The sequence below is a fragment of the Mustela nivalis genome (assembly GCF_964662115.1).
Source record: "Mustela nivalis genome assembly, chromosome: 1".
In the NCBI taxonomy this organism is placed as follows: domain Eukaryota; kingdom Metazoa; phylum Chordata; class Mammalia; order Carnivora; family Mustelidae; genus Mustela; species Mustela nivalis.
Window position 1 is genome coordinate 78,699,630 of NC_139020.1, and position 11,824 is coordinate 78,711,453.

Below are 11,824 nucleotides of genomic sequence, written 5' to 3' on the forward strand. Positions count from 1 at the left end.
CCAAGTGGGTTAGTTTATACATCCACAAGTGGGAGAACTGATATTCAAACAGATCTTCAAATGCTGAAGTCTTTGCTCATTTGACTTTTTCAATGGTTTTAAAATACTTGTTTGTCTTTTGAGTCCAGATCCCTGTCTATAAAAAGCCTAATCTGTAAAAGCTCCTGTCTCCATTCCAGGGGCTCTGGTGTGCCATCTCAGAATTCTTATGGCCTCACAAAGCTAATTTAAACTGTGCATCAGCCACAAGGCTGCCTTCTATTTAGATGAATTTACATGAATTCCAGTGCAAAGAAAGATGAACAGGAAAAAAAAAAAGCTAACTTGATATATTGATGAATTTTTTAAATAAAAATCATTTATGTTTATTGGGTACAGTTCAATGTTGTCTGGAAATTTTTTGAAAAATATATTTCTATCCTCCTTTCTAAAAAACATTTTAACTATAAAATACTCTTAAAGCTCCTTTATTTCCTCACCCATGTTAACATGTCACATGACCATAGCACACTGACTGAAACCAGTAAGTTAATATTGCTGTTTACTACTCAGTAATCTCCAGACTTTAGTTATGCATCAGCTTTTTCCCCCAACTTTCCTTTTCTGTTTCATAATCCTACATTGCATTTAGTTTCTGGGTTTCCTCCAATCCTGCGGCAGTTCTTCAGTGTTTCTTTGTCTTTCATCCTCTTGACATTATAGAGGAGGACTGGTCATTTATTTTGTAGGCTATCCCTCAATGTGGTTTCGTGTAATGTTTATTCATAGTTAGAGTGATGTATCTTTGGCAAGAATACCACCAAAGTGATGATGTGCCCTTCTCAGTGAATCACATTAAGAAGTACATAGTGTTGGTGTGCCTGGGTGGCTCAGCCAGTTAAGCATCTGCCTTCAGCTCAGGTCATCATCTCAGGGTCTTGGGACAGAGCCTGCTTCTCCCTCTCTCCCTGCCCCCCCATAAGTAAATAAAATCTTTACCAAAAAAAAAAAAAAAAAAAGGAGTACATAATCTCTCTTTTGTTATTCGTAATGTTGACTTTGATTACTTACTTAAGGTGATACCTGCCAACTTTCTCCACTCTAAAGTTACTGTTTTTCCCTTTATAATTAATAAATATCTTAGAGGGGAGAACACGCTGAGGCTATGCAAATATCCTGTTTTTTTCTGAAATTTTTATCCACTAATTTTAGTACCCGTTGGTAGGTGTTGCTTGTAAAAATGATTGCTGTAGTGTTTTCATGGTGACTTTGTCTTTTTCTCATTCCTTCTATATTTATTAATTGGAATTCTTCTGTATGGAAGAGGTGGCCCTTTCCCAAATTCATTTACTTATTCAATTATTTATGTTTATCGGTATGGACTCATGGATATTTATTTTATTCTATGAGTTATAATCCAAAATCATTATTACTTATTTGTACTGTTATTGAAGCTTTGGCCTTTGGAAGCTCCTTCAGGTTAGCTTATGTGTCGTTTTGGTGTGCCCTTATTTCTTTTTGAGCATACTTCTTTGCTTCCTGGAACCACAAGATCCTCCAGGCTCATTTGTGTTCTCCCTGCCTCAGTCTTGGTACCAATCACTTTTTTTTTTAATTTTTTATTTTTAATAAACATATATTTTTTATCCCCAGGGGTACAGGTCTGTGAATCGCCAGGTTTACACACTTCACAGCACTCACCAAAGCACATACCCTCCCCAATGTCCATAACCCCACCCCCCTTCTCCCAACCCCCCAGCAACCCTCAGTTTGTTTTGTGAGATTAAGAGTCACTTATGGTTTGTCTCCCTCCCAATCCCATCTTGTTTCATTTATTCTTCTCCTACCCACTTAAGCCCCATGTTGCATCACCACTTCCTCATATCAGGGAGATCATATGATGGTTGTCTTTCTCCGCTTGACTTATTTCGCTAAGCATGATATGCTCTAGTTCCATCCATGTTGTCACAAATGGCAAGATTTCATTTCTTTTGATGGCTGCATAGTATTCCATTGTGTATATATACCACATCTTCTTGATCCATTCATCTGTTGATGGACATCTAGGTTCTTTCTGTAGTTTGGCTATTATGGACATTGCTGCTATAAACATTTGGGTGCACGTGCCCCTTCAGATCACAATGTTTGTATCTTTAGGTTAAATACCCAGTAGTGCAATTGCTGGGTCATAGGGCAGTTCTATTTTCAACATTTTGAGGAACCTCCATGCTGTTTTCCAGAGTGGTTGCACCAGCTTGCATTCCCACCAACAGTGTAGGAAGGTTCCCGTTTCTCCGCATCCTCGCCAGCATCTGTCATTTCCTAACTTGTTGATTTTAGCCATTCTGACTAGTACCAATCACTTTTAATGAGCCCTGGTTTCTCTTTTAGAGAATGGTATTTGGGAAACCAAGATTTGGATGATGAGTGTGTGTCCTTGCTCCTAGGCCCTCTCAGTGGACAAGCTTGGGAATATAAGTATACCAACCCATGCATACATACTTTTATATTCCGTTCCTTCTGTATTTATCTATTAAACTCAAATTCATACTGATACGTCAGCCACCTGGTGGGCTTAATTATCATATAAATTATTCTAATTGAAATCCTTGAAAATTTCATTTTCAAGGTTTCCAGCTCTAGATACACTAGGCTCTAAATAAAGAATGTGTGTTGTGTTTCCAGATTTGCTAGAAACCAGTTGTATCACCTTGATCTCTCCTTTTCTTCCTCCTGACCTGTAAAAGTAGTGTAACAATGCCTGCCCTATCTAGGTCACCAGGTGGTTTCAGGGATTTAATCAAAGTCTTGATTCTGTCTCTCCTTCTCTGTCAGTGTCTCTCTGTTGTTCTTCATAGCTCATCTTCTTCCCTGTCTCCAGTTCTTATTCCCCTGAAAGCTTGCCTCCATCCTACAGATAGAATGACCAGTCAGAAATGAAATTTCTTTTCCTGTTTAAACTTTCAGTGGCATTTTATCTGCTAAAAAAAAAAAAATCAGATCTAAGGGCATGGCATGATAAACAAAACCCTCTATGATCTGATACTTTCCTATTTATGGGTCTTTTATTATTTTCTATCCTCCTATATTATGTGCTAGTATTATGAGATTCTTGAAATTGTCTTCCTTTGTCAACAGGAGTCTTTTTTTCCAATGCTTTGTTTTTGTGGTACTATGTGGCCATATTTGGATTGAGATGCCTTTAACAGTTTCTTCTAGCTAACTCTTACCTAAATTTCAAAGATCAGTTTGGTGTCATAACACCCATTTATTTTGTCATATGCTGGTAACTGGTACCTGGTCAATTCAGTTGATACTTGATAACTTGATGAGTTGTTTTTACTTTTTCTGTTACCACTTCCTTATTATTCCTGTTGCCTGATACCTAAAGCCACTGTATTTTGCTTTCTGCCTCCATTAATATTCTAAAATTGCTCTGGGTAATATAAATTGCCAAATTTATAGATAATTTTTAGTTCTTTTTTTTTAAGATTTTATTTATTTATTTGACAGACAGAGATCACAAGTAGGCAGAGAGGCAGGCAGAGAGAGAGAGAGAGAGAGAGAGAGAGAGAGAGAGAGGAGGAAGCAGGCTCCCTGCAGAGCAGAGAGCCTGATGTGGGGCTTGATCCCAGGACCCTGGGATCATGACCTGAGCCAAAGGCAGAGGTTTTAACCCACTGAACCACCTAGGTGCCCCGACAATTTTTAGTTATTATCTAACAACATTTAAAGTATATGGGGTGTTAGAGGTGATTCATTGTGGTTGCCATACAGAGAGTTCTAATGGCAATGCACGAATGGAGGTGACTTAGCTGGGGAAAGAGCAGTGCTGAGAGACAAGGTTGGAGCAGTAAACTAGGGCCATCTTTTATAGAAATCAAATTTAGCCTGAAAGCAGCAGAGAGCTGTATAAAAGTTTTAAGTAGGGAAAGTAATATTTTAAAAACATAATTTTGAATGAACTTGACAAGACTGAATAGTACGTCAAATGAAATAGGGTAACACTGGAAGGAAGGGAAATTAGATTGTTGCATAATTCTAGAATTAGAACATGATTTGGGTAAACTAAGGTAGAAAAAGTATGGTGAAAAATGGAAGCATTGAAAAGATATAGTAGATAGAATTGACGTGATTTGATGACGAAGTGGAAGTAGAACTTAAGTAGAAACAAGAAATAATAGATTTTTAGTTACTTTTTAAATGATAAAGGGAGGGGCGCCTGGGTGGCTCAGTGGGTTAAGCCTCTGTCTTTGGTTCAGGTCATGATGATCTCAGGGTCCTGGAATCGAGCCCCGCATCAGGCTCTCTGCTCAGCGTGGAGCCTGCTCCCCCCCCCCCCCGCCTACCTCTCTGCCTGCTTGTGATCTCTCTCTGTCAAATAAATAAATAAAATCTTTAAAAAAATGATAAAGGGATTCCCAAAGATCAGGATACAAGAGGTTAAGTGCCTTTGGGAGAAGATGTTGAGTTTATTTGGAAAGATTGAGTTTGAGACTCCAGTGGAGTAGCTAAATGGAGTGATCCCATTAGCAGCCTCATGTGTATCTTAAGCTTTAAATACAAATATCGATAGGAGATGCAGGTTTTGAAATCAATAACATGTTGATAGTAAGTGAATCTATGATTGTAGATAAGATATCCCAGGATGTCTATGGAGTGAAAAAGGATAGAGCACCTTCTATTTGCATTCCTCTTCTCATCTTAGTGAATAGAACTACCACTTACCCAACCTGAAAACCTTGGAGTCATGCTCAATTACATCCTCTCTATCTCCTATCCAACCCATGTATAAGTCACTTTCCTGCTTAAATCCTCCTTGTTCTGACTATCTCTGCCCTAGCTCAGGATCTTGGAATTTCTTTCATGGACTACTTTATGACTCGTCTTCAGGCTGTCAACTTAAGATGGTTCTCTTACTTATTTTATACCCCCAGAATCTCTTACTTATTTTATACCCCGAGAATCTATACATTATTCATAAAAATATTTATTGAGTTAATGAGTGAATGAATTTTTTTTGAAATGCATTGTGCTAAAAATTTGGAGCTAATAAATTTTAACCAAGATTGAAATCCCAATTCTCTTTAGAAACTGTTCTATAAAATTTTAAAGGTGATACTAGATAAAAATAATATTAATATTTATTCTCTTTGTGGGTACTTAATACCATCTATCATGAGCAGAAGGAAAACTCCTTTACAGTAATCTTGAAGAAATACATAACTATTATATGGGGGTGTAATATGTAAGGTGATCTAGATAAGGTGTTGTCTTAAGGCAAGAGGAAGAAAAGAAGAACATCAGAGAAGTCCTCAGAGTAATTGCATATCTCACCCCAAATTTCTGACATGATCTTTGAGGTTCTAGGACAAAGAGTTGTGATGGCAAGCAGCCCAATTGTGTCCTCTTTAGCTGGTAGCCATTGCAGAATGGTGGGGACCTTCTGGTACAAACTACATTGCCACAAGCCAACTCCTGTGATAGCATACACAATATGATGAATGCTTAGGCTTAATGGTTTTAAGAGAATAGATTAAACAATAAATTCAGACATTTTAGATACTTAATATTATACATGGATAAGGCCAAAGAAGATAAGATAATCTCTAAAATGGTATATCTGGATCCTTTTAAGAGTTCGTTGAAAAGCAACATGGAGACAAAGGGAAGAGCAAAGAAAATATCAAAACTGATCTTTACTTAAAAACAAAAACTTCATCAATAAAGTTTCTTTTTTTTTTAATAAGTAAAGTTTATTAACCAATTGACTAGGTTTTTATTTTTTCCTGCTATTTTGCATCCTTCTTTCTTTTGTGTGTAATGCCCAGAGGTAATTTTATTTTTTATACTGAGAATTCTGTTTTCACACCACTACAGAGAACCCTCCAAAAAAACAAAAGAAGACAGACATTTAATTCAGACTCTAAATATTTATAAATATGATGGCTTTTAGAATGCTTAGACCGGTAAACCACCATAGCAGGTTAGTGAATTTAGAGTAAAGAAACATAGTGATTTCCATACAACTAATATTTCTTCATTTGTTGATTAGCATATATTTATTGAAAAATAAATGTGCATCGGATACATTATTGATGGAGGTGTACAACAGTGAATAAAGCAAAGTTCCAGCCCTCAGTAACTTTACATTTGAGAGAGAGAGATTGACAATAGAGAAGTATATTATATATATTATATATATATATATAATACATATATATTATATATATATATATTATACTGTCAGATAGTTATGGGTGTCATGATGAAAAACAAACTGGGTTCTGAGATAGGGAGTAAAAGGGGAGTTATTTCAAATGGAGTTGACATAATTCCCAATGGGACATCTAAGACCATTTAAAAGGCTCAAATATTTTATTATTTTTTTTCCCAAACAACAAAAATTTGATAACATACTTGGGTAACAATAAACCTGATTCTGAGTCAGCATAGTAAGACAATTCACTCCAGGAAGTGAAAACATGATAATACTTTAAAAATAATTAGGGTAACTCTCTACATTTCTTGATAAAATGAAAAAAATCAGGTGGTGGCAGGAGAAGGGGATTTTACTGGCATCTAGTTGGCAGAATCTAAGGATACTGCTAGAAAATCCTATAGTGTACAGGACAGACCTCCATAGAATTTTCTAGTTCAAGGGTAAATAGTGTCAAGACGGGAAATAGTGTCAAACGGGAAACCCCGTCTTAGCTTAAGGCTCAAGTATTTTAATCTACATATGTACAGGAGATAGCATTTGGAGAGTGGCATTGTATATTGGAATCTATATAAAAGTGGGACTCCTTAAAATGTCATTTAAATTCCAGTATAATTAATGTACAGTGTTATATTAATTTTGGGTGTACAACTTGGAAATTCAACAACTCTATACATTAACCAGTGCTCATCACGATAAATGTACTCTGAATCACCTTCACCTGATTCAACCATTCTCCCACTCACATTTCCTCTGGTAACTACCAGTTTTATTTATTTATTTATTTATTCATGCATGCATTCATTTATAAAGATTTTATTTATTTATTTAACAGAGCAAGAGATCACAAGTAGGCAGAGAGGTGGGGGTGGGGGGTGGCGGGAAGGGGGGGTGAACAGGCTCCCTGCTGAGCAGAGAGCCCAATGTGGGGCTCCATTCCAGGACCCTGAGATCATGACCTGAGCTGAAGGCAGAGGCTTTAACCCACTGAGCCACCAGGCGCCCCAGTTCTCTATATTTAAGAGTCTTTTGTTTGTCTCTCTTTTTTTTTTCTCTGTTCATTTGTTTTGTTTCTTAAATTCCACTGAGTGAGATCATCTGGTATTTGTCTCTCTGATTGTATTTATTTCATTTAGCATTATACCTGCTAGGTCCATCCATGTTACAAATGACAAATGAAAAGATTTCATTTTTTATGGCTAAATAATATTCTGTTCATCTATTGATGGACCCTTGGGTTGCTTCCGTATCTTGGCTATTGTAAATAATGCTGAACATATCTTTTTGAACAGGGGTTTTTGTATTCTTTGAGTAAATTCCCAGTAATAAAATTGCTGGACCATATGGTAATTCTATTTTTAATGTCTTGAGGAACCTCCTTATTGTTTTCTACAGTGGCTGCCCCAGTTTGCATTCCCACCAACAGGCATGAGGGTTCCTTTTTCTCCACATCCTCACTAACACTTGCTTTTTCTTATGTTTTTGATTTTAGCCTCTCTTACAGATGTGAGGTGACATCTCATCATGGTTTTAATTTGCATTTCCCTGATAAGGAGTGATGTTGAGCATTTTTTCATCTGTCTCTTGGCTATCTATATGTCTTACGAAGAAATGACTGTTTGTATCTTATGCCCATTTTCAAAGTGAATTATTTGGGCATTTGGGGGTTCAGTTATATAAATTCTGTATACATTTTGGATACTAACTCCTTATCAGCTATATGATTTGCAAAATTTTCTCCCATTGCAACAAAAATAGGTTGTCCTTTTCTTTTGTTGATTGTTTCCTTGGCTATGCAGAAGATTTTTTTTATTTTGATGTAGTCCCATAGTTTAGTTTTGCTTTTCTTTTCCTTGCCTTAGGAGACATATTTAGAAAACTGTTGCTGAGACTGATGTCAGAGAAACTGCTTCCTGTGCTCTCTTCTAGGACTTTTATGGTTTTTCATATATGGCCTTTAATATGTTGAGGTATGTTCCCTCTGAACCTACTTTGTTGAGGGTTGTTATCATGAATAGATGTTGTACTTTGTCAAATGCTTTTTCTGCATCTATTGAAATGATCATATTATTTTTATCCTTTCTCTTTTTGATGGGATGTATCACATTGGTTGCTTTGCAAATAATTGTACCACCCTTGTATCCGAGGAATAAATTCCACTTGATCATGGTGAGTGATTTTTAAAAATGTATTATTGGATTCGATTTGCTAATATTTTGTTAAGAATTTTTGCATCCATGTTCATCAGAGATACTGGCCTGTAGTTCTCTTTTGTTGTAGTGTCTTTATCTGGTTTTGGTATCAGAATAATAATGCTGACCTTATACAATGACTTTGTAGAAGAATAGGTATTAACTCTTCTTTAAATGTTTGGTAAAAATTCTTCTGTGAAGCTATCTGGTCCTGGACTTTAGAGTTTTTGATTTACTGAGTCAATTTCAATGCTGGTAATCAGTCTGTTCAAATTTATTATTTCTTCCAGATTCATTTTTGGGAGGTTATAGGTTTCTAGGAATTTATCCATTTTTTCTAGGTTGTCCTTGTTGGCATGTAATTTTTCATAGTATTCTTTTAGAATCCTTTGTATTTCTGTGGTGTCCACTGTTATTTCTTCTCTTTTATTTCTGATCTTATTTATTTGAATCCTCTCTCTCTCTCTCTCTCTCTCTCTCTCTCTCTCCCCGCCTCTTTTTTTTTTTTTTTTTAATGAGTCAGTCTAAAGGCTTATCAATTTTGTTAATCTTTTCAAAGAACCAGCTCTTGGTTTTATTGATCTGTTCTATTAGGGTTTTTTGGTTTTGTTTATTTCTGCTCCAGTCTTTATTATTTTTTCCTTTTACTTGTTTTGAGTTTTCTTTGTTCTTCTTTTTCCATTTCCTCCAGGTGTAAAACTGGGTGGTTTATCTGATATTTTCCTTGCTTCTTAGGGTAGGCCTGTATTGCTATAAACCTCCCTTTTAGAATAACATTTGCTGTATCCCAAAGATTTTGGATCACTGTGTTTTCATTTTCATTTGTCTCCAGGTATTTTTTTATTTCCTCTTCAATTTCTTGGTTGACCCTTCATTGTTCAATAGTAAGTTATTTAACCTCCATGTATTTGTGTTCTTTCCAGATTTTTTCTTGTGCTTGATTTCCTTGTTTCATAGCATTGTAATTAGAAAAGATGCATGGTACCACTTCAGTCTTTTTAAGTTGGTTGAGATTTGTTTTGTGGACTAATGTGATCTCTTTTAGAGAATGTTCCATGTGCACCTGAAAAGAACGTGTATTCCTCTGTTTTAGGATGGAATGTTCTGAATATATCTGTCAGATTCATCTGGTCCAATGTGTCTTTCAAAGCCACTGTTTCCTTGTTGATTTTCTGTTGGATGATTTTTCCAGTGATGTAAGTGGAGTGGTAAAGTCCCCTACTACTATTGTGTTACTCTTGATTTCTTCCTTTGTGTTTGTGATTAGCTGTTTTATGTATTTGGCTGCTCCCATATTGGGTGCATAAATATTTGCAACTGTTATACCTTCTTGTTAGATTGTTCCCTTTATAATTATGGAGAGTCCTTCTTTGTCTCATGTTACGGTCTTTGTTTTAAAGTCTATTTTGTCTCATATAAGTAGTACTATTTCAGTCTTCTTTCACTTCCATTTGCAAGAAAAATTCTTTTCCATCCCTTCACTTTCAGTCTGCATGCATGTATAGGTCTGAAATGAGTCTCTTGTAGGTAGCATATAGGTGGGTCTTGTTCTTTTATTCACTCCATCACCCTATGTCTTTTGATTGGAGTATTTCGTATTCAAAGCAATTATTGATAGGTATGTACTGATTGATGTCTTGTTCTTTGTTTTATGGTTATTTTTGTAGTTCTTCTTTCTTCCTTTCTTCTTTTGCTCTCTTCTCTCATGGTTTTCTGGCTTTCTTAGTGATATACATGGATTCCTTTCTGTTTATTTTTTTGCACATCCATTACCAGTTTTTAATTTATGGTTGCATTAGGTTTATATTTAGTATCTTATGCTTATAACAGTCTATATTGAACTGATGGTAGTTTAAGTTAGAACCCATTTTAAAAGCACAAAATTTTTAATCCTCTACCCTCCATGTTTTAGATATATAGTGTCTTACTTTATATACATTCTTTTATTTTGTGACTCTCTTTACTGATTTTTACAGATATGCTTAATTTTATTGCTTTTATGTTTCCACTTTTCTTACTCCTGCTTATGGTCTTTCCTTTCCATTCAGAGTCCGCTTTAATAATTATTCTAGGACTAGTTTAGTGGTCCTGAATTTATTCAACTTTTATTTGTCTAGGGAACTCTCTATCTCTCCTTCTATTCTGAATGGTAGCCTTGCTGGATAGAGTATTCTTGGTTAAAGGTTTGTTTTTTGTTTTTTGTTTTCTTTCATTTAGCACTTTGAATATATTATGCCACTTTCTTCTAGCCTACAAAATTTCCACTGAAATTAGCAGATAGCCTTATGAAGTTTCCCTTGTACATAACTGTTTTCTTTAGTCTTGTTGCTTTTAAAATTCTCTTTTTACTTTTTGCCATTTTAATTACTATGTGTCTTTGTATAGAATTCCTTGGGTTGATTTTACTTGCCTCCTGGATCTGGATTTCTGTTTCCTTTCTCAGATTAGGAAAGTTTTCAGGTATTATTTCTTCAAGCAAAAAAGTTCCTACCTCATTTTCTCTCTCTTTTCTTCTAGGATCTCTATAATGTGAATGTTGTTATGCTTGATTGAGTTGCTGAATTTCCTTAATCTAGTCTCATTTTTTTATTAATCTTTTTCTTTTGTTCAGCTTAAATGCTCTCCATTACACCTCAATGTTCACAGCAACAATGTCCATGATAGCCAAACTGTGGAAAGAGCTGAGATGCCCTTCAACAGATGAATGGATAAAGATGTGGGCCATATATACAATGGAATATTACTCAGCCGTCAGAAAGGATGAATACCCCACTTTTGCATCTGCATGGACAGGACTGGAGGAGACTATGCTAAGTGAAATAAATCAAGCAGAGAATGTCAATTATCATATGGTTTCACTTATTTGTGGAATATAAGGAATAGGATGGAGGACTTTAGGAGAAGGAAGGGAAAAATGAAGTGGGGGGAATCAGAGGGGGAAAAGAACCATGAGAAACTATGAACTCTGGGAATAAAACTGAGGGTTTTAGAGGGGAAGGAGGTGGGAGGATGGGTGAGCCCAGTGATGGGTATTAAGAAGGGCATGGATTGCATGGAGCATTGGGTGTTACACGCAAACAGTGAATCGTGGAACGTTACGTCAAAAACTAATGATGTACTGTATGGTGATTAACAAAACATAATAATAATAATAATAACAACAACAATAATAAAGTGTTTGTACCACTACATCTCACTTCAGCCTCCTAAAGCCTAAAACTCAATAAAAGGCATTGATTTCTTCCCTGAAAAAAAAAATATGCTCTCCATTATATAATGTGCATTCTAAGGTATTTGGTTCCAGATTTTTTTAAAAAATTATTTATTTGAGAGAGAAATAGAGCATGAGCATGGGGAAGGGCAGAGGGAGACGGAGAAATAGACTCCACACTGAGCAGGGAGCCCCATGTGTGGCTTGATCTCAGGACCTTGA

General features: G+C 35.8%; 1 long non-coding RNA gene across 3 annotated transcripts in view; it reads left to right on the forward strand.

Moving 5' to 3' along the window:
• The window catches only part of LOC309871013, a 192,067-nt gene extending 180,487 nt beyond the window's left edge, over positions 1–11,580 (forward strand). For all 3 annotated transcript variants that reach the window (XR_014314942.1, XR_014314946.1, XR_014314947.1), the window contains one exon: positions 11,003–11,580. This is a non-coding gene — a long non-coding RNA (uncharacterized lncRNA). The remainder of the gene's footprint in view (positions 1–11,002) is intronic.
• Positions 11,581–11,824: the final 244 nt, after the last annotated feature.